The following is a 24,265-nucleotide window of genomic DNA, read 5'->3' on the forward strand; positions in this document are numbered from 1 at the left end:
AATCGTGACTGGTAGCAGAAGATTTATTAACAAACCTATTAAAAATTGTATAATTTATTAAAGATAGAGAGCTTCATATCGAGCAAGTCAATAACGTGTTGGTCCACTGTAAGTAGGCTGTTTAGGTTTTTTTAGAGAGCGGATGATCTGGACGTGTCTCCATCAGAAACAGTACATTTGTAAGAATGGATGTCATGAACTGCTATATATATTATGACTTTTGAACACTATTAAGGTAAATACATTGTTTGTTCTCTATCAAAATCTTTGTTTTGCTAACTGTGCCTATCAGTAGTTAGTGCCTTCAGTAGTTTGAATCTTTTATTTAGCTGGCAGTAGTGGCGCTCGCTGTACTGTAGTAGTTCGAGTAACGAAGATTTTGTGAGGTAAGTGATTTGTGAAAGGTATAGGTTAATGTTAGTCAGGGCCATTCTTTTGTAAGGATTATTGAAAGTCAGATAGCGTTGTGCTAAAAATATTGTGTGTCAGTTTAAACACAGTCATGTATAATTGTTCAAAGGGGACGCTTCACCACCTCTGGTCCTTATACAAGCTTTGCACTGATTGACAGAGTAGTTGGATGCCCTCCTGAGGGATATTGTGCCAAATTCTGTCCAACTGGCGCTTTAGATCGCCAAAGCTCTGGAGCACATCGGTTCCATGTTCCCGCAAGACATCACAAAGCTCTTCCGTGCATGTCTCACCACGAGCTGTTTCACGTGGAATGGCGATTTCTACGAACAGCTGGAAGGCGTCGCCATGGGTAGTCCTCTTAGTCCAGTGGTGGCCAACTTCTTCATGGAACAATTCGAAGCACAGGCACTGGACTTGGCGACTTGCAAACCCAAGGTGTGGTACTGATACGTCGATGATACTTTCGTTGTGTGGAGCCATGGTGCAGAACAGCTCTGTGACTTCCTTAAGACACTCGAACAGCCTCCATGCCAACATTAAATTTACCATGGAAGTAGAAAAGGACAAAAAAAACTGCCATTTTTAGATGTGCTGGTCACAAGGGATGGCGAAAACCTGCGAAGCAGCGTGTATCGAAAACCGACTCACGCGGGACGATACCAGCACAAACTATCAAACCACCACCCGAGCCAGAAAAGAGGCACGATTAGTACGCTCGTAACGCGAGCAGGACGAATATGTGAGCCGCAGCACCTCAGACGCGAAATGCAACACCTGGAAAGTGTTTTGAGGAGCAATGGGTACTCCACAAATTATATTAGAAGTGTATTAGAGCTAAACACTCGGCGAAGTAAGGAATCAGAAAAACAAATGCCTTTCTGCCATACACTCCCAGAGTGACGGACAGAATCGGCCGTATATTGCTCAAAAATGGCGTAAAGATGATTTTCAAACCGACAAGGAAGATCAAAGAGTGTCTTACATCGGCAAAGGAGAAAACGGACCCACTTGTAATGTCAGGAATATACCGTATACCATGCACATGCGGAAAAGTTTATGTCGGAAAGATTGGATTGGACTATCAATCAGCAAAAAAATGGTTCAAATGGCTCTGAGCACTATGGGACTTAACATCTGAGGTCATCGGTCCCCTACAACTTAGAACTAATTAAAACTAACTAAAGGACATCACACACTTCCATGCCCGAGGCAGGATTCGCACCTGTGACCGTAGCGGTCGCGCGATTCCAGACTGAAGCGCCTAGAACCGCTCGGCCACAACGGCCGGCTATCAATCAGCACCAGGATCAAAGAACATAAGCGACATTGCAGCTTGGGGCACGTGGAGAAATCGGCCGTGGCAGAGCACGCACTGAGTGAGACCGACCACGTAATAAAATTCGCTGACACGGAAGTTCTGGCTCTAGAGAAGCACTATCAGACGCGCTTGTTCAGAGAAGCTGTTCAAATGGCTCTGAGCACTATGGGACTTAACTTCTGAGGTCATCAGTCTCCTAGAACTTAGAACTACTTATTCTAACTAAAGGACATCACACACATCCATGCCCGAGGCAGGATTGGAACCTGCGACCGTAGCGGTCGCGCGGTTCCAGTATGTGGCGCCTAGAACCGTTCGGCCACTCCCGCCGGCAGAGAAGCTGTAGAAATACAAAACCACGCGAACAGTTTCAACAAGGAAGAGGAAACCCTTAAGGTAAACGGATCCTGACTTCCCGTACTGCAGCGAACGACCGTCGCAGGTAGCAAGAGGAAAACCGCACCGGAAATGACGGCGGATAAGCCCTCGGGCATTGGCGTGCCAAGTACAGGTAGTCTGCGGCCGCAAGCTCGGCTCCATTTCACCACCGAGAATGGAGGGTGAAGCTTTTACAATGCCAGCCACTCGTGCTAGCGAAACAGCAGTAAAACCATTAGATGAACGTCGGCCGAAGAACCCGAGACAGAAGCCAATAGGCAGTTGGTCAAAAGGGTCCTGCTATGAAATGAAATGGCACCACAGACCATCATTCCTGGTTGTCGGGCCTTACGGCGGGGCGACACCAGGTTGATATCCGCCGACTGGGGCGTATCCAAACACTTTTTCTCTCTCGATGACTACAGTAAAAATGTCTTCAGTGACAAGTCCCACTCGGCATTGCACCCAGATGATCAGCGAAGATGTATCCGGAGATGCCCCGGTCAGCGTTGGGATAGCAACCTGACTGTAGCCCGCCATACGGCCCAACAATCACCAACAACCAGGAGTTATGCTCTGGGGTGCCATTTTGCTTCACAACAGGACCCCTATGGTTGTCATCCGCGGCGCACTTGGAGCACAGTGCTGCGCCAACGAGCGTCTACGCCCCGTTTTGTTGAACTTCATGGAAAGCCATCCTGGGTGGGTGTTTGTGTTGTGCTCATCATTTCATCATCATTCACGCACGTGGCGAGACTGGGCTGAGCAAAGGTTGGGAATTTGTACGGGCGCTGATAACCGCGCAGTTGAGCGCCGCACAGACGAAACATCATCATCATCATCATCATCATCATCATCATCATCATCATCATCATCACCACCATCCTGGGCTTTCAGTTCAGCAAGATAAAGCCAGCCAGCAAAAGGCAGATTTCAGAAAAGAAAACCCACAGATGATGGCACAGGTGTGCTGAGACGTGTTTGGGTCATATGAAAAAACAGTGTTTTGCATAACAGGCGGACATTGCATTATATCCAGTAGCTACAACTGCAAACACTGCAAATGCAAGAGCAGCAAGTCAAATGAATATTATGCAGGCTAACAAGACAGAATAACACAAAATCCGTTACTATAAAATGTGAGAATGCAACGAGAAAAGGTTAATTTCTGGTTCGAGCGAACGACGTAACCACCCCGTTTCTGAACATGAACAGTCTTCAGCGTACTGAGGATTTTAGAGCTCTACCGTCGGTCTAAGCCAAAAAGTTTTGAAGATATAAAAACACATACGTGAGGTACCTGTATCGTTGATTCTCAGTTTAAGCTGGTAATGCTCTTTGACTTACAGGCATTGTATTTCTCATGGAGGAATAACACGGGGAGATGGTGCCACACACTTACGCCGTACGTTGGTTTGAAACCGGCTCCTCCATGTTAGATGCTGCAAGGCATGAGCAGATTATTATTCACTACTGGTTCTTGCTCTTAATTTCTATCGTGTGTACGCAGCAGTTATTAGAAACAGTAAATGTTACAGTGCTTTCGTGAATAATACAAAGACAGGAAGACTTTTCCAGATGTTTTTTCGGTCTTAATTGCATATTTGATCAAACAATACGACGCATCTGACGTCAGTAATGTAATTTACTTTTTGTTGTACGGTTCGAATAACCCAGAAGAAAAGTATCTGATGTGAGAAGGTTGCTTTAGTAAACCAGCTTTTTCTTTAATAAGGACTGACGAAAAATTTTCTGTTTGTATCCTCTCCTCGAAAACATATTTTGCTTTGTTTGGTCGCTTTGCAATCTTTACTTCTCACAGCGTTCGCCCAGAGTTTTTCAAGTTGTATCGATAGGAATTGAAGAAATAAAACCACTACATGAAAAGTAAACAGCGCAACAAAACTTCATGTATGTATAACAAAATATCACTTGAATGGAGTCCACTTGCCAGTGAAATGTGATTCCTTTACACTTTACGGTATAATCAGAACGATCAGTACATCGATAAAAGGTGCAAGACGTCGTTTTATTATCGAAACACCTCCACCAGAAGCTAATGTTTGGGGCAACTGACATGGCGGACGTGGGCTTCAAGTTTATGACGTCATGACAACCTCCCCTATTACTCCTCCATGGTGTTCCTGTATGCGTCCGATCTCGGGCTGTTTTTGTTTTGTGTCTGTTTGCTGTCCAGTGATACAAAGATGTACCTTAGCTATGATAACAAGCGACACACAACAACTAATACGTAGCAAAATGAAGAGTACCGTGGACAACTGGCTACATCTAGTAAAGGAGGTAGTCGTGGAAACCGCTGGCGCAACTCAGGGGTTTGTCGTAAGCCCTCGTAACAAACATGTCGTGGCTGAAAACAAAAGCGTCTGACAAAAACAATTGTTTTAAACTCACATCGAGGTTGTTAAACGCAGAGTATTTGCTCAGTTCAAGAAAGGAAGCCGAAACAGGAGGAATAATCCCGATGATATAAGGAAAGCGTGATAACTCTAAACTAGGATGATCACTCGGGGACATGATGCTGGTGGTTGACTTCCGTGGCTGTCTACTAAATTTCTTGAAGAAGAAATACAGTAACCAACCAAATTTTCTTCGCGGTTGTGGCTGGTTGTCGTATTTCTTCAAGTGATTCGAACCAGTAACACGCTACTGTACAGACTAGCAAATGTTGGTTCAGTCTGGTAGCGAAAAACAATCCAGACGAGTCGAAGCGGACGAGCCACCAGGACGTGTGAGAATTTCTGTTTGATTTTAAATTTAATACTCGCCGCCCTGTTGGTTATGTAGAAAGTGTGCACAGAAACAGTGTGAAAGGCTTCTGAAGATGTTACGTGGCGCGTGGTAGGCTGTACTGAAAAATGATTGTTAGAAAAAAGTTCGATAGGATGCGACATTTCCGATTTAAATAGCATTGAAGTTAGCCAATCAGACCGTTGCGCGCGCAATTTCAAGCAGTCTTCCAGAGACGGGTCGCCAAACGTGTTCTTCGTTTGGTTCCCTACACCGAACAAGAGAGTGATACTAAAATTGGACCTGAGACGGTAGTAAGAACCGAACCCAAGTCAATGGCTGAGCAGTCTTGTGCGGTATCCATCTACGCTGTGAGAACGACTAACACAAACTGTATCTGGCAACTGCTTGAATTAGCGCGCGCTACAACCTGATTGGCTACTTTCAAAGCTAATTAAATCGGAAACAGCACAACGTTTCGAATGTTTTTCTTAACGAATATTTCTCAGCACAGTCTACCCTGCAACACTGTTACAATCTTTTCACGCCGTTTCTGACCACGGTATATACACTATGTGATCAAAAGTATCCGGACAGCCCCAAAACATACGTTTTTCGTATTAGGTGCATTGTGCTGCCACCTACTACCAGGTACTCCATATCAGCGACCTCAGTAGTCATTAGACATCATGAGAGAGCAGAATGTGGAGCTGCGCGGAACTCACGGACTTCGAACGTGGTCACCTGACTGGGTGTCACTTGTGTCATAGGTCTGTACGCGAGATTTCCACACTCCTTAACATGTCTACGTCCACTGTTTCCGATGTGACAGTGAAGTGGAAACGTGAAGGGACATGTACAGCACAAAAGAGTACAGACCGACCTCGTCTGTTGACTGACAGAGACCGCCGACAGTTGAAGAGGGTTGTAACGTGTAATAGGCAAACACCTATCCAGACCACCACACACCAGTTCCAAACTGCATCAGGATCCACCGCAAGTACTATTACAGGCGGGAGGTGAGAAAACTTGGATTACAAGGTCGAGCGGCTGCTCGTAAGCCACACATCACGCCGGTAAATGCCAAACCACGCCTTGCTTGGTGTAAGGAGCGTAAACATTGGAGGATTGAACAGTGGATAAACGTTGTGCGGAGTGACGAATCACGGTACACAATGTGGCGATCCGATGGCACGGTGTGGGTACGGCGAATGCCCGGTCAACGTCATCTGCCAGCGTGTGTAGCGTCAACAGTAAAATTCGGAGGAGGTCGTGTTATGGTGAGGTCGTGTTTTTCACGAAGGGGGCTTGCATCCCCTGCCATTTTGCGTGACACTATCAGAACACAGACCTACATTGATGTTTTAAGCACCTTCTTGCTTCCCGCTGTTGAAGAGCAATTTGGGGATGGGAACTGCATTTTTCATTTATTGGAGAATATGAGAGCGCATTTTCAGCTGCAACATTATGATATTTACTGATGAGAGAAAAATCTCTCAGATAACTAGCGCAAATTCAGAAAAACCACTCAGCGAAATGAAGTTCGCTTTTTGTAACACGATAACGTGAAAACAGTAGTTCACGGTGAACAGTTTGATTCTGTCTTCGTAGGTTTCCGAAGAGAGTTCAAAATTTACCAACTATCGACCGACCACGAAAATTCGACCATAGGCAGTTATCTTCAAAAACACATCTTCATTAACAAAAGACTATCCCGGTTAATGGTTCATGGTGCACGATCCCAGTCGGAGGCTGCTTATCTAAAGGTTTCCAGGGACAACAAAAATTCGATTTTCAATACTTCGCGTAACTGTTTATCAAATTTAAAAATTTAAAATGCTGGCACAACTCCTCATTGCGAGATATAATCTTATGTTAAAGATTTAACACAGACGAACAAGTATTACAGTTAAGAACTGTGTATACTCGTATGTCCCGAGGCAGCGTAACTCGTCGTGTGCTAATACCCAACCCAGTATTTGAGAATGAGAGCACTTGTGATCCGCGGCAAACTTTACACGCAATTTAAAGTCTTTAAGCCTTTGCGAAACTAGTTCTTACTGGCAAACCCCACCCCACTCCCCCTGCAAAATGATGAAAGGAAGATGTGTATCGCCGCGTGGCGAAGCCGTGCAGTCAAAGGCGCCTTGCCACGGTTCGCGCGCCCCCCCCCCTCCCCCCCCCCCCCCTGTCGGATGTTCGAGTCCTCCCTCGGACATGGGTGTGTGTGGTGTCGTTAGCGTAAGTTAGTTTAAGTTAGAGTAAGTAGTGTGTAAGCCTAGGGACCGATGACCTTAGCAGTTTGGTCCCATAAGACCTTACCACGAATTTCCAAAAATTTTCCAAAATGTGTATCGCTGTTCACACAGTAAGATTGGCGCATCAGACATGATGTTTTAATTTGTTACTTCTTTACTACAAAATCTATTCACTACACATTTTTCAGACAGTATCCACAACCACCACTGAATGTACCCTCACAACTACATAACTGTACGACACAGTTTAGGATATAAAACGTCATAAACACTGAGACGCGTGAAACACAACATTCTGCTTGAAAGGGAGCACAAATTATCCATACTATACTCATCCCGTGTTTGATGATAATGAGAGCGCGTAGCAACTTCCAACAAACTTTAAACACAATTTCGAACCCTTTCTGAACTTTTTCTCGCTTACATGATTTAACGTCAAATGCTTAACACATTAACTAAGTTACTACGTAATCAGGAGTTAGAAGTCGTTTTGTTCTTTAAGCAACAAGGGGTTTACTGGTACTACGAGATGTCGAAATAGCTAACCAATAAATTTCATTTTTGAGATGCTACTTGTAAGGGCTTCGCGAATTAGGTTTATCAAATTTAATTTGGCTCCAAATTCACGGATGACTGTCTACAGTTTCTCTACCAACAGAGTTAAAATCGTTTTACATATCAGTTAACGTTACGTCTATGTATTTGGTGTTCACTAGTCTGTGACGAATTGTGGGCTTGAGCAATCTTTCGGAAGCAGTAGCTTCCTCTGCTAAACCCACCACGATATTGGTCGAGTTTACTGTCAAGTATGTATTGTATCTTTTGAGTAATACTGTTGAGCGTATCTTTATAACCAACTGGTAAAAGAGATATAATCATCTTCTGGTGTTGCAGTTCTTCTTATGTCCGTGCTTACTATGAAAATAGGAGTAGGAAATGAGCCTTACGCGAGACACCTTTTCAGTTTCATTTTATCCAGACATGCTTCAGCACTTTTTGTGCTATCTTCATTGTTTTTTTTTTAATTTTCTTACTGTAAAATTGTTGTTGCAGATTATCAATTACAGAAACCTTTGGTACAAACTATTTACAGTTATGAATGAATAATTGTTGTACAATATTATACATCATTTGTTTACGGTTCACAGTTGGGATATGTATTAACGACGTGATGCACTGTATGTTGTTTATTACATTATGTGTAAAGTTATACTTATAGCTTGGTTGGCAAAAGAGTGGATGTATGCGTTAATGTACATACCTTACATGATGAAGCTATCTGATATTTATGTTGGTAACTAGTTTGCTACACAATCTACAACTTGTCATCTGCAAAGAGCAAAGCGCTATTTTTTCTGTTTATTATGTATTTAGGAACGGAAATGAGTACATACATCACGTTTTGTGTGTGTGTAACTTACGGCTCTGCCGTTGTTGTGTTTTCTCATATGTTTTGGCGAGGTGAATACGCCGGTTTCTGTGACTTGTGGTCGTTTGACAATGCACTTTCTACGATTTTTCAAACAGGGGCAGAGTTATCGCTGCCTTTACGTGTTGTAGCTGTGTAGTATTCATTTGTTTATATAAGAGATATACCTCTTCACTAGTCACCATCTTTCAGAATGACATCGTGTAACACCGTAAGCTGCAGTCGACTTATTACACTATGCCCCTTTTTTCTTGACGCCATTTTATTCCAATGTAACTTTTTCTGTTAACCCAAGCCGTGCTGGAAGATGGTCCTGGTATTAAAGAATACATTTAACAGCAGGCTAACGGTGTTCGAGGACGTCGTATCTAAAATTTCTCGAAACTGTAGAGCAAAAGCAACAGAAAATATTTTGATGACTACTTCCTTGTTCCCATTCTTGCGTATGTAGTGTATTAGAGCCACTCGCAGTTTCTCCGAGATCTTTATGTTTTACAAAATTCTTCAGAGGTCCATTAAATGCCTTTCATTTATACATCCATTTACAGAAACTATCAGAAAATGAATAAATGATTATGTTTAGTTGTCGGCCGCCTACCTGGCAGATACATCTACATCTCCGTCTACATAGATACCCCGCAAGCCACCGTATGGCGCGTGGCTGAGGGTACCCCGCACCACTACTAGTCATTTCCTTTCCTGTTCACTCGGAAGCAGATTGCGGGAAAAACGACTCTCTATGTGTGCCTTACGCGCAATATATGTCTGCGGCAGTAGAATCGTTCGGCAGTCAGCTTCAAATGTCGGTTCTCTAAATTTTCTCGATATGGTTCCTCGAAAAGAACGTCGGCGTCCCTCTGTGTATTCCCATTTCAGTTCCTGAAACATCTCCGTGTTGTTAGAACCCACCGATAACAAGATGGCTCTGAGCACTATGGGACTTAACATCTATGGTCATCAGTCCCCTAGAACTCAGAACTACTTAAACCTAACTAACCTAAGGACATTACACAACACCCAGTCATCACGAGGTAGAGAAAATCCCTGACCCCGCCGGGAATCGAACCCGGGAACCCGGGCGCGGGAAGCGAGAACGCTACCGCACGACCACGAGCTGCGGACCCACCGATAACAAATCTAGCAGCTCGCCTCTGAATTGCTTCGACGTCTTCCTTCAATCCGACCTGGTACAGAGCCCAAACACTAGAGCAATATTCAAGGACAGGTCGCACTAGCGTCTCGTATGCAGCCTCCTTTACAAATGAAATGCACTTTCCTAAAATTCACCCAATAAACCGAAGTCAACCCTCCGCCTTCCCCATCGTAGTCCTCAGGTGCTCGTTCCATTTCATATCGCTTTGCAACGTCAGCCCCAGATATTTAAACGGCATGACTGTGTCAACCAGGACACTACTAATTCTGTATCCGAACTTTGTGGCTTTGTTTTTCCTACACATTCGCATTAACTTACTTTTTCGGCATTGAGAGGTAGCTGCCATTCATCACACCAACTAGACATTTTGTGTAAGTCATCATGTATCCTTCTAGAGTAAATCTCAATCAACGACAACACCTTCCTGTACTCCACTCCATTATCAGCAAACTATCACAGATTGCTGCCCACGATCTCCGCCAAATCATTTATGTATACACAGAACAACAGCAGTCCTGTCACATTTCAATGGGGCACTGCTGACGATCCCCTTGTCTCTGATGAACACTCGCCGTCGAGGAAAACATTCTGGGTTCTGTTACTTAAGAAGTCCTCGGGCAAGTCACATATCTGTGAACCTATTCCATATGCTCTTTCCTTCGCTTTCGGGAAATGTGGAAATATGGAATCTGCCTGTTGCCGTTCATCCACAGTTTGTAGTATATCTTGTGAGAATAGGGTGCACGAGCGATGCTTTCTGAAACCACGTTGATTCGTGGACATAAACTTCCAGCTCTTAATAACATTTATTACATTCGAACTGAGAATATGTTCGAGGATTGTGCAGCAAATCAAAGCTAGTGATATTGGTCTGTAATGTTATGGGTCCGTCCTTTTACCCTCCTTATATGCTGGAGTCACCTGCGCTTCCTTCCAGTCGCTTGGGACTTCGCGCTGGGCGGGAGGTTCGTGTGACGAATAGTCAAACAATGCAAAGGGAAGTGGAAAAGTAAAAGCTGCAAGGCCATCTATGTGTATCGCGTCCGAGAGTGTCCATTTCCATACACTAATTCACTTTCTCGACGCAGTAACAGGGCTCGAATATGCGAGACTGAAGACAATACCTCTCCCGAGATCTGGAACGTCTCCACGCTGATACGGTGCGACGCCGGCTACATGGGAAGCAGGACTCTGGTTACGTAAAGAGGGGAAGTTGCGAGAATGCGAGCGTACGCAGCCGAACAGCGCCTGCCTGCCGTCTGCTCCAGTGGAATCACCAGCGCAGTGGCGGCGAGGTGCGCTTGCCCAAGGCGTGAAAGTGCCGCCGCTGTTGCGCCACAGTAATAGCCGGCCGGCGGGAAGCCAGTAGCTACAGGGGACAGGCAAAACAATGTCAACAGCTGTACTTACCTGGGAAAGATTTATTGATTAGGGGTTGGACCCCCATTTGCCCGTAATACAGCTGCGATTCTTCCTGGAATTCTGGCATATAATGATTGTGTAGTCTCCAGTGGAACGTTATGCCACTCTTCGATCAGAACCTCTTCCAACTCCTATAGTGACGAGGGAGGCGGAAATCTGCTCCGGGGTCTGCGCTCCAATACCACCCACAAAGGTTCCGTAATGTTCAAGTCCGGAGACTGTGCTGGCCAGGGAAGACGCTGCAGTTCAGTTGCATGCTCCTCATAGCACGGTTGTACTGTCCTGGCTGTATGAATGGGTGCAGTAACGTGCTGAAAAATGGCATCATTGTTGGGGAACAACATCTGAATGACGTGGTGCACCCGATCACCTAAAATGTTCACATAATCTCTGGCTGCAACACGGCCTTTGAGAGTAATGATGGGACCAGCACAAAAGCATGACATGGCTACCCACACCGTCACACTTTCACCTCCATGCTTAACTGTTGGAATCAAGCAATCAGGATTGTAGGCTTCTTTTGGTGCCCTGCGGATGTAAACTCGGCCCGATGTTGAAAATAACGAAAACGGATCATATGACGTGTTTCCAATGATCAGCCGTCCAGGGTTTATGCTCCTGACACCATGTTTTACGCTTCTTTGCGTTGGTAGTCGTCACTAATGGCTTCGGTATAGCAGCTCGTCCATGAAAATTCGCTTTATGGAGTTCTCGGCGGACGGTATCCACAGATACAAGGTCTCGAAGATGGCTATTGAGCTCTACAGTCACTTTAGCGCCTTCGTGTTGTTTTGACGCAATTCCTGTTAGAGTACGACTATCTCTGTCATTTAGTTCTGATTTGCGTCCACTATTACTTTTACATGATTATGTCTTTCCATGTTTCGTGTAGGCTGTCATGACTGCTGAAACATTTGCTCTTGAAACATCCAAGAAGTTGGCTGTCTTGGTTACCGATGTTCCAGCTAATCGGGCCCGCACAATCTGCCCTCTTTGGAATTGCACGTCGACTTCGGGCTCTGAATGCAAATACGAAGTGTGCACTACTCGTAAACAACCTGCACTGATGCCTAGTCCGTACTGAACACGCACAGTGCAGTGCGACACGTGGCTTACCTGCGTTGTTGACCGCCAAACACAACCATCCCATCGCTACCACTGTTAATATTATTTTGCCTACGCCCTGTAGCTATCTCACTCAACTCAGTGCACATAAGTCTTCTGACAGTCGCTTGAACAGTCACTCAGTACCTCCAACAAGAGGCACTGTCATATCAACAAGTTTCACGACAGGTGGAACCACCATTTAAGGTATTTTTCAAAAAAAAAAAAAAAAACAATAAAACAACTTTCTTTCGGTACAAATCGTTTTATCGTTGTGAACTTCGTATTCTCACGGCGCGTTACTTGATCCATAAAACTGCAGGAATACAGCCGTAGCCAAATTCGTCATCTGCTAATCTTTCGGGTGTGTACCGTTCATCCAACTTCGGAGCGAGCCGTGAAGACCGACGGCCAAGCTCTCCCGTCCCCCTTAGACGTGGTGATTCCAAAACCGCTTACAGACTGACATGGCACACCACGCATACAACAAGGATCAGTAATCACATACGTACCGGGGGTCGCAAGCGCCACGAGAAGCCGTTGGTATACAGAGACGGGCGGAGAGCACGGAGATCGTCGCCATTCACGCCGTGGAAGCGTCGGGAGTAGCATGGCTAGCTTACACATTATTCGCCACCCTGCATCGTCGATTGTGCCGCGCCACGGACATCCCCCAAGCTCCGTCTGGCGCACTCTACACGTCCAACAACTGCAGCGCGTCGAACAAGCGCCTGGGTCATGCGCGGTGGTTTCTGCAAAAATCCACTGCAGACCGAAGCTTCACAGCGAATGTCCTCTTCATCGATGAAGCTTCGTTCTCACTCGAGACTGTGATGAACTTCACATGCGTGAGCGGATGTGAACCCAAAAAGCTACACGTACGCATGCCTCACAACGCAAATTTACCCTGGACCTGTGGTCTGGCAGCGTCGGAGACTGTTTGATTGCGCCATACATTCTCCCGGACCGACTCGGTGGTCGCTCGTATTTCGTATTCCTGAGAGAGGTTCTGCCGCGAGGGGACATCTGCAGGGCAACCTCCCTCGGCCCCTGGGTTGGTGGCGGTGGGGCAGTATCATGGCCACCACAATCACTCGATCTTCAGCATCGACTTTTTCTGAGGTGGGGGTCGGGATTGTCTGAAGGGCCCTGTTTGAGTATGAAACACTTGTTTCACCGCCGGAGGACCTAGTGGGCAAGATTGCTGTGGCAACAGGACCTCTTCGAGATACACCAAGTATCTTTGAGGGGGTGTGCCGTTTAACGCAGCGTCGATGTCAGGTGTGTCTTGATGCATCTGTATAAAACTTTGACCATCTCCTGTAGTGGGCGATAAAATGACTTTTACGAATATTTATATATCTGTTTGGAGAGAGAGAGAGAGAGAGAGAGAGAGAGAGAGAGAGAGAGAGAGAGAGAGAGAGAGAGAGATTGATTTTGATTGAGACTTTACTTTAATTCGTAACTGATACCTGAATTTTGGTTGCTGCCTCCTTAAATGATAAGCTTCTGCACCAGTTGGTGACGTATTATAATTTGGAGGAAGTTATTGTTCCTCAAGATTTAAAGTACGGTTCTGTTGGTTACTTGGCCGTATTGCGGATACCTCTGAGCCCAAGTTTTCGTAGCTTATCGTACCGAAGGAATCACTGTTGTAAGTAAATACGATCAAACAGCAATCTGCTTTTAGTGAGGAAAGGAGATTGTTTGGCACACGAACTTCCTTCAAACTACACGTCCTGCTACATCAAAATTGGTCAGTGGAGTTCAGCACCATACTATTGTACAAGATCATAATCCAATTACTGTAATTAAGAAATTATGAGAGGTTGTTACGTATTGAATGAAAACTATAGAGAATGCATTTCCTTTCCTGTATTTTAGTGAACTTTGTACACTTACAATTCTGTCGATTGATAGCCGGCGACGACAATGAAGTTCGCCTCCTTTCTCAAAAAGAAGATATTTTTATTCTTCACTTCCAGAAAATTTGTATATATAAATGTTTGGCAACTCTTACACATACTTCACTCAGTTTTTATCACTACAATAGCAATTTTCTTTACATGTAACAATACGTTGAGCGACGGCCTAGCAACACGTCCTCTTTCCACAAGATACAGATTAACAGTCTTCTTATTTTAATAAATCTTTTTTGAGTCCATACTCGAAGATTCACAACTACTATCGTTGCTGTCCAGCTGCGCTTCACTCCACTTAAAGTACTTTTTGAATCACATTTACATTTACGGTATTTACATACATTACTGTGCTTCTCACAATAAAATCAGGCACAAATTAGTTAAAAAGAAGGGCAGTGGGGCTCACATAACATTACAGGGCGTCCATCCGTAGCATGTGACTAAGCAACTGTAACGCCATTTAGCAGCACCAGACGGCCTTAGCATCCCCGGATCCTCTGCGATTACTGATCCTTGTACGCCCGATGTGCCACATTAGGCTGCACACGCTTTTTTTAAAAGTATCCTGTATACCAGTTGTTTCTGTCTTCTTGAATCCACAGGCTGGTTTGATGCTGCTCTCCACACCACCCCCTCCTGCGCAAGCCTCTTCATCTCCAAATAACTACTGGAACACACATCCATTTGAGCGTGCTTACTGTATTCACCTCTTGGCCTCCCTCTACAATTTTTGCCCCCAGCACACCCCCAACCCCACATACACCCTTTCAGTACCAAACTGACAATTCCTTGATGCCTGAGAATCAACAGTATTAACTGTTTCATTCTTATAATTAAATTGGTCCGTGAATTTCTTTCCTCCCCAATTCGACTCAGTACTCGCCATTAATTACGCGAGCTAGTCTTCAACATTCTTCCGTAACACCACATCTCAAAGACTTGTCTGAACTGCTCATTCCACTTCCACATCGGGCTACACTCCAGAGAAACACCTTCAGAAAAGATTGTATAACACATTCATATCAATAAAATACTCCAGTACTAATGGGCATGGAACGTCGATAAGTACTGAAGGTGGTTACAAAAAATCGCAAGAAATCAGCGGAAGGAACCACTCGTGAGTTCCAAAGTGGCACCAGCTGTCCAGCTGGCATAATGACCGTACATTGAGAGATAAAGAGAATGGGACACAGTGATCGAGCAGTACGTCGTAAGTCACACATTTCTGCAGTCAGTGCTAAGCGACGCTCCAGGCGGTGAAGAGAGAGACGCCACTGGACAGTGGACGACTGGAAGCGAGAGACTGGGAGTGATGGTTCACGCCATCGCATGCGGCAGTTCAGTCGACGGGTTTGGGTTTGGCGAAGGCCTGCCGCCACGTGTACAGCCAAGTAAAGTAAGGAGGAGGTGGCGTTGCGGTACGGGGTGTTTCCTGTGACCAAGGTGTGGCTCCCCTACCTCACCTGGGAAAACGCTACATGTGGACGTATACGAACACATTTTACAGCATTGTGTAGTACGTACAGTAGAGGAACAGGTCAGGAACCATCATTCTTTGTGTCAGAATGACAATGCACGCTGTCACAAACCAGCATCTGTGAGGCAATAGTTTGTAGACAGTAACATTCCCGAACTGGTCTGGTCTGCCCAGAGTCCCGATCTGAACCCAATGGAATATTTTTGGGATGAGTTATAACGTCGGCTTCGCTGCAGACCCCAGAATCCTACACCACTACCTTCTCTGATTTTAGCCCCAGGCGAACGATAAGCTGCCAGTACTCTCCTCCACACACATTCATACATCTCATTGAAAGTGTCCTCAACAGAACTGAAGCCGCCATAAAAGCGGAGGGTAGACGCACCCCGTATGTCCGCTAACAGCTGTCCAGACGCTTCCGATCAGAAGGTGTGTTTCCTTTTCATAATCATCATCCGTGTTTTAAAATCATAACCTGTTATTTTAGTGGAGTTAAATTACTGCTGCCCCTTAGGGGAGAGTGGAAAGATTTGCAATAACTTTTTATAGAAGTAGATTTATCAGTCTGCAGCAGGCGGATATAGCGTCAGTGTTCCACGCAACGTTCTTGAACTCCGCGTTAAGAGCGTTCGATATAAGAAAATGCATACTCAAAGGGAACCTTATACACTCCTACGTTCTCAAAATATTCGCCTTGAAAGTGCATACACTTCTGCAAACTTTCGGACCAATTCTGGAAAAAAAATTCCACCTCTGATGTTGGTACCTTAACGAAGAAGTGGGCAGCTTCTTCGAGGCATCTGAAACTGTCACCGCGTTTTTCATTTCACATCAGGTAACAAAGAAAAGTCGCTTGGCAATAAGTGAGGTGAAAACTGAGGCAATAATTCGACGTTATTCCTCTTTAAAGAATCAATTGTTTTATGTGTTGTGACACAGCTGGCATTGTCATGATGTAACACCGGAGCTGCCTCTCTCTTCTATAGTTATTTAATAAATATAGAAAATATTAGCAGTGAAACATAGCTTTAAGTGACTGATTCAACGTACCGTAAACCGGGGTTACTTCGGCCCAAATTCTGACAGTCTTTTCGTGTGTGGCATGAAAGCAAAGGATAGCGGCAGAAGGAAAATTTCAACTACATTTCCTAGTATTGTCAAAGACTTGTACCGTCTATTAAAAAAGATATAAAACAAAATAGTTTGCATCTGTTGCCGTGCTACCATATAAAAGTGGGCCAGTGTTAGCCGCACTCGGGGCTACTATGACCCACTCAGTCATTTCTTCGTGAAAAAGTGGTAATATTATCTCAATCTCGGGACAACAAAGTATAAACCGCCTTCTGCGGTTACAAACTTGATTGCAGCCCGCTATTTCTCAAGCACCGACGTACCTCATAACATCGCCACTTTACACTCTGAGCCCTATAGTGGCGGAGGGTTGCAGCTTGAGTCAGCGAAGCCGAAAAGCCGACCGACTAATATGTGTGACTTGTAATACCGAAACTGATATTGAGAACGGAATAAAAAAATTCGGAGGCATTGCTCTTCAACACGTCCTCGTATATCATTCGATCCTCAGCATCAGTTATCTTTTCAATGATCGGCGAACGAGCTACTGTACTTTTGTTCTTTCCACTGCGTCTTGGAACGCCCAAACAATTGACTGCTGCTCTGTTTGCGGCTCGTACGAGCAGACTCAAGTTTCGTCTCCTGTTCTTGTCTTACACCAACAGACAAGAGCTTACTCTGAAGCGTAAGTCAAACTGTGCGGGATCTACTGGGAACAGGTCTTTTTCGCAGCTAAATGTCAATGCAGAATCGAATGTTCTCCAGTCTTGAATGTTCTCCAGTCTTGAATATTCCTAACAACGCCTCTGTCTCACTTTATGTTATCATATGCCCGATCCCCTAAATTTTGCTGCGTGTTGGATCGGTGTTTTTAGGAACAACAAACTAGTTTGATCGACCTTCACGAAGTTCATGGGTGACGGAAACACAACCACGACAAAAGTCTGCAAACGTATTGTAAACAGGCCTTTATGTAGGTTACTGATTACGAAAATTTTAACGAAGCGATTCGAGCTATGTCTGTCGAGTTAGGCCTTTACGAATGTGCATATTCGAGTAGCATTCACTGTATGGACGAAGAAATAAGTATCAATACGGTGGTACTACCACTATGTGTTCCTATGTATTCACAGCAGCGACAGATCACTTCGATTTTCGCTGCCCTTCGAAAAATAACGCGCTTCATGAGCGCGGTTTCTTTTAATTTTTTTTATGTCCTGCTCTTTGAAGCTGTCTCGAGGACAGCTCAAAAATTAACGATTTTTGCATCTCACTTATTCGTTCATGAGCTCAATTATTAAAGTTATTTCGTTATTCTGGTATACCACGAAGAAATCTTTTAATGAAGCGCCGGCCGGAGTGGCCGAGCGGTTCTAGGCGCTACAGTCCGTAACCGCGCGACCGCTACGGTCGCAGGTTCGGATCCTGCTTCGGGCATGGATGTGTGTGATGTCCTTAGATTAGTTAGGTTTAAGTAATTCTAAATTCTAGGGGACTGATGACCTCAGAAGTTAAGCCCCATAGTGCTCAGAGCCATTTGAACCCCTTTTTTTTTTTTTTTTTTTTTTTTTTTTTTTAAATGAAGCCAGTTTCGTAGAAATAAGTTCATTCATGTATGGAAACTTCCTTCGGATTCCTCTCACATTTCGCAAAACAACAAACTGTTGCCACTGTCACCTCGAAACATTCTACCACAGAGTACTTGAGCTGCCGTCGTCAGTTTACCGCACATGTCCACTGGCTTGCGTTCTCGAGCGCCCGGGCGCACGCGCGAGCTGCTATTGCGCGTGGTGCACGCTTCCCGCTAAGCAGTAACGGGAGCGGTTGCATACGCAGCGGGCGTCAGCAAGAGGCGAAACTAACGCCGGACGCCGCCACCCTCCGTGTCTACACTAAACGAACACGCGAACAAAAGCAACACACGTTCCAAGCTGCGTACGTGCATATCATATCTTCACATCTGGCACGCAGTCTGCGAGTCCCGAAGTTAGGAAAAAACACTTGCCGGGATCCACGAACACAGCGTGTCAGGAAAATTGCTGCGGGTTGTTTACAAAACGTATTTATTGGTTAAAATTCAAACCACTCGTAGTGACATATTTGTTTTATAAATACAAGGGTGGTTTGAAAAGTTCTCAGAACGCAACAGAAAAAAAGTACTTACATCACTAAAACTTATTTATTTTTCAATGTAGTCTCCTTGTAGATTAACGCACTTGGTCCAACGATGTTCCAGTGCCTTATCCCATCTCTAAAATGAGTTTCTTCCAGGACTGCAAAATAGTTGTCAACTACGGCTATCAATTCTTTGTCTGAAGTGAATCTTCGTCCACCAAGAAAAATGTTCAGTTTTGGGAAGATATGGAAGTCCGACGGAGTCATATCAGGTGAATAAGGCGGGTGTGGCAACAATTCATACCTTTCAGTTCATGTAATTTTGCCTTAGCGAGGGCACATGTGTGCGGGCGCGCATTGTTTCGATGGAAGATGACTTCCTTGCTAAATCGGGCCTTTTTTCGCGTATCTTTAGTTGCAATCTGTCTAGGAGGTTAGCATACTATTCTCCAGTAATTTTTTGCCCAGTGGGGAGATAATCTACAAACCGAATCCCCTTCGCATCCCAGAACACTGATGCCATGAGATTTCCCGCCGAAGCAATTGTCTTTGCTTTCTTTGGTGGCGGACAATCAGCGTGTTTCCGCTGCTTTGAGTGTTGTTTTGACTCTGGGGTATAGCGGTGCACCCAAGTTTCATCTGTGATCAGAAACAGACGCAAATAATCTTGTTCGTTCCCCCTAAACCGGGTTAAACATGGTTCGATATGTCCATTCTCATGCGTTTTTGATCCAGCGTCAAGAGTCGCGGCACCCATCTTGCAGATATTTTTTTCTTTTCATTTCTAAATCTTGAGTTAAAATGTGATATACCCTTTCAGATTACATCTGCCAGGCGTGAGCAATTTCACGCACTTTCAGTCGGCGATTCCCCATGACAATATCCTGCAGTTTTGCAATGATTTCTGGAGTAATGACACACCTTGGCCAATCAAATTTAAATTCATTTGTCCACTTGGCAACTGTTGAATACGAAGAAGCAGACTCCCCCAGCGTATTCTGGAAATCGGCATGAATTTCCTTTGCGTTCATACGTATCTTTGGGAAGTACTTAATCACTGCTCGAATCTCGATTCTTTCCATCGTCGGAAATCACTACGCGGTAACAACAGAGCCACGTTACCGGGACAGCTCTCTTCCAAGAGGACTTGACGTGGCACGTGTTTACAGGCAACAGTCCAATGAATATCACGCGAAAAAATCGTTGCGCTATCGCTGACCTCTCGTGGTTATTCTGAGAACTTTTCAAGCCACCCTCGTAAAATTGACTTTCTTGCTGCAACTGTAATATATTTCGCCCAGACACGTTTCGCCTTTTTTTATTTTAAGTCATTTTCAGTGGGATATACACCGATGTGATTTCGTTTTGATATGTGTTATTTTTATGTTATCAAACAGTTCACGTCGCGTTTTTTATGTAAATAAGTGATAACTTCTGGTTTATTGGCATCTGCGTTCCCTCTTATCTGGCCCTGGGGGTCGCACTACCACTTCATTTCTGAAACGCGTCTGGGAAAAATTACAGTTGCAGCAAGAAAAGGCGGTTTTATTTACAAAACAAATATTTCTGTCCTTGCTGCGGAGGATGGCCGTGCAAATAACTTGATAAGTCGTAGCGACTACTGTTTTTGCTTGCAAGAAAATCTCATGGAGAGAAACACCGTAGTACAGGGCCGATAGTTCATTTAATAAACAGACTTATCTGTTTCGATACTGCACTGGACCATTTGCAACACTAAATTACTAGGATACTACCATATTTTTACGGTAAGTTTATATAACGATGGTCGTCCCGTATATCGTGTTTCACTGATAGAAATGGAAAGTGTTACACTCTGAAGCACCAACGCGATATTTATCAAACTGACTGGCCTGTTGGTCTAGGGCAGAGAAGCAAGAAAATTCTGCGTATCAGAAGGGAAATGAGCATAAGTAATTACTGCTTTAGTTTTAAAAAGAAATGGTCTGATGCAGCGAGAATTTGCCCATGACGGAATTTGTGAATTTTATTGAACTCTTCGTTATCATAACTTCTCTTTATAAAGAAGAAGATAATTTGTTTGAGTTACAGGGAAAATGAAACATAATAGTTTTTAAACTCTTTTCAGAAGACAAGGACAAAATTTTATGTTCTAAACCGAGGATGGTTTATTTTTCTCTTATCGAATCATACAGAAAACCTGTTAATGATACACGTTCAAATGAAAACTATAAGTGTGTAATGTCAACATTCAAAGAGAAGACTTATTCCGTCAACTCGCTGCAAGAAGGCTGACAAAAAAGTTTTTCTTTTCCATTTTTACTTCCAGCTTCAAAAGAAGAATTATAAACGTTCTACATCTCAGCGCATTTCCGGGACATAATTCAGTTCTCATGGCAGAGGAAGCCCGTGCCATAAAGGAGAGCCGGCCGAGGTGGCCGAGCGGTTCTAGGCGCTACAGTCTGGAACCGCGCGACCGCTACGGTCGCAGGTTCGAATCCTGCCTCGGGCATGGATGTGTGTGATGTCCTTAGATTAGTTAGGTTTAAGAAGTTCTAAGTTCTAGGGGACTGATGACCTTAGAAGTTAAGTCCCATACTGCTCAGAACCATTTGAACCATAAAGGAGAATGTTGGCGACTGGCAGGACAGGCTGTAACGGCTGGGTGGAGACACGATGAAAAACAAATGGTAAAGAGCGTGACTGGAAACCGAGGGGCCGTGGGATCGAATCCCACTTAGCCTTCAGCTCTCAGTGAGTGAACACATGGTTCGTATTCCACGTTGAACTGTAGGTTCCCTGTCCCTGGTAGAATCACTGGCGTAGGTTAGGGACTCTCAAGACAAAGTGGCGTGGCTTGCACCAGGTTGTTGAGCCACACTAAATTATTATTATTATTATTATTATTATTATTATTATTATTATTATTTTATTCTCAGATGGGTCGTTGTTCTCTTTTCCTTGCAGTATTCTCTTATCTGTTCACCACGTTTTTCCTTCCTGTCTTCTGACCACTTCATACAAAGTTTCTTCACTCTTCTACCTTAGAATCCTTCCACATCCGGTACTTTTCCCCTAAACACTTCTCTGTCAGTTGATTCTCCTGCTTGCAAGTCATTTTTTTCTAAATTCTTTTTTACTTCACGATACAACTTCTTGTTGACTTATTATCTCACAAATATTTGAAGATCTTTTGAGATAATCTACTGTCTTGCATTTGATATAAATGTCCCAAAATATGCCATTCTTCTTTTTCTCATTACTTCGAATCTGTTTTCTATGTTTCGAAAAATTTTGCCATTACTATGCAATTTACAACCTTCCATAGTATTTCATGGGCATAATATTTTCCTAATCATTCGCCTTTCTCGTATTTCTAATTTAATTACATTACAGTATAATGCTATACAACCGTTTGCATATTCACATTCTGGCTTCACTACTGTATTGTGATGCCTTGTTTTTCGTTTCTAGACCGGCATTTTTTGCTGTGCAAGTCTTTTGTTATAACGTAAGACCTTCCCATTTTATGTTGCATTTCATCTAAACACGCATAAGTTGTTCAGCCGGTCCTACTGACTATTTTTTTAAGTATTAATTTGTGTTACAGATGTCGCATTTTGAGAAAATACAGCAAAAGCATCGGGAAATTGGAGACAATTTGTTGCAATATTTTTGTTTCGTCTTCCCAACCTTACTTGTGAAATCTCATATTCACTCTCGCTATTTTTTCTACAACTCAATTAAAAATAATAGGTGATAAGCCATCACCTTGCCCGTGTTTATGTCGAAGAGCTGATATATTTCTCCCATAAATTTCAGCTTAGATACTGCGTGTAAGTGTTTTACGAACTACATTTACTAATTTAGGCTTCACACAGAATTATTGGATGATTTTATCTGTAGTAGAATTCAGTAATATGTGCAACTGACTGACTTTATGATGAAATATTTGTTCAGAACATGATCTGCTCTTCCTAATACCAACTTTCTGTTCACTCAAATTCATCCAGTGTTGGTTCCACCCTGTTTAGTAAACTCTTGGAAGATATTTTATGCGCATCTGTCGCAAAGAAATTCTTCTGTAGTTGTTAATGTCTTGTTTATTGTCTTTCTTACACAGTTGATGTATCAAGACTGCCTTCCAGTGTCATGAATGTTTTTTCTGTTTTCCATATCTCCTCGAAGATTAATTTTACGAGGCCGAGCTGAAAAGTAATGCCTCCCAATTTTTTTACGCTGTTCTCAATATCGTTTACATGTCATGCGTATTACTTGGTCAACTTTCCTGCTTTCCTGCCGCTATTTACAACACTCTGCCGCTAGAGGGCTCCGAAGTGTGGTGATTAACATGGCGGTGTACACCGTAACTATGTCGGATCGTGAGAAACAGTGCGCTCCAATCGAGTTTCAAATTCTAAGAGTACGTCCGCCCATGGCGCACCCTCTCCTTCACCATGACGGTGCCAGCCTACACATAAGTGCTGCGATATCTGTAGCAATCCGACGCCTTGAGAGTTCACTGTTATCCATCATACTCCTTACAGTCCCGACTCGGCCGGCCGAAGTGGCCGAGCGGTTCTAGGCGCTACTGTCTGGAGCCGCGTGACCGCTACAGTCGCAGATTCGAATCCTGCCTCGGGCATGGATGTGTGTGATGTCCTTGGGTTAGTTAGGTTTAAGTAGTTCTAGGTCTAGGGGACTGATGATCTCAGATGTTAAGTCCCATAGTGCTAAGAGCCATTAGAATGGGGGATGATCGATGAAAGTGAACCCAAGGCGTCAGATTAATGTCGATGTCGCAGCTCTCGTGTGCAGACTGGCATTGTAAAGCTGAAGGACAGGGTACTCTATGTGTTGAACTCTCAGAATCCGAAACTCGACTGCAGCAAGTTGTTTCTCACGAACCGACGTAGTTACTTTACACACTGCCATGTTAAATGTTAAAATCGGAGCCCCCTAGCGGCAGAGCTTTGCAACTTGAGTCAGCGAAGCGGCAAAGTTGACCGATTAATATGCATGACGTGTAACACCTCAACCGATATTGAAACAAAAACAAACATTTGGGAGACATTACTTTTCAGCGCGTCCTCATACTATCTAGGGTAACAGTTCTTCGTCAACTCTGTGGTTCCTCATAGCAATTCGCAGTTATCTCTCAAACGGCTTGTTTATGCGGATCATTGTTTGAGATGTTTTTGCTTCTATTACGGTGTCGGGTTTCGCTAATAATTGTGACATGCCACGCGTAAAGTAATTGACGTAGTTGTCACGGTGAATGGATCAGCAGCAGTCATAATTTGTTGCTAGTGTACGAGGTCTGTTCAAAAAACTTTGTAACTTTGTCCACAAATTTTTTCTACACTTACCTTTTACTTATTGTGCATGGACTCCGAAATACTCTCCTCTACAATTGATACACCGCTCCCAAAGGCGTTTCCACTTCGGGAAGCAGTCTTGGTACGCGAAGCGCCGTC

General features: G+C 44.1%; 1 protein-coding gene across 3 annotated transcripts in view; it reads right to left on the reverse strand.

The window, feature by feature from the left end:
• Positions 1-24,265, reverse strand: part of LOC126412623 (torso-like protein) — a 518,977-nt gene that overhangs the window by 6,141 nt on the left and 488,571 nt on the right. The gene's annotated exons all lie outside the window — the stretch shown is intronic.

Source organism: Schistocerca serialis, chromosome 7 (assembly GCF_023864345.2).
Source record: "Schistocerca serialis cubense isolate TAMUIC-IGC-003099 chromosome 7, iqSchSeri2.2, whole genome shotgun sequence".
NCBI lineage: Eukaryota > Metazoa > Arthropoda > Insecta > Orthoptera > Acrididae > Schistocerca > Schistocerca serialis.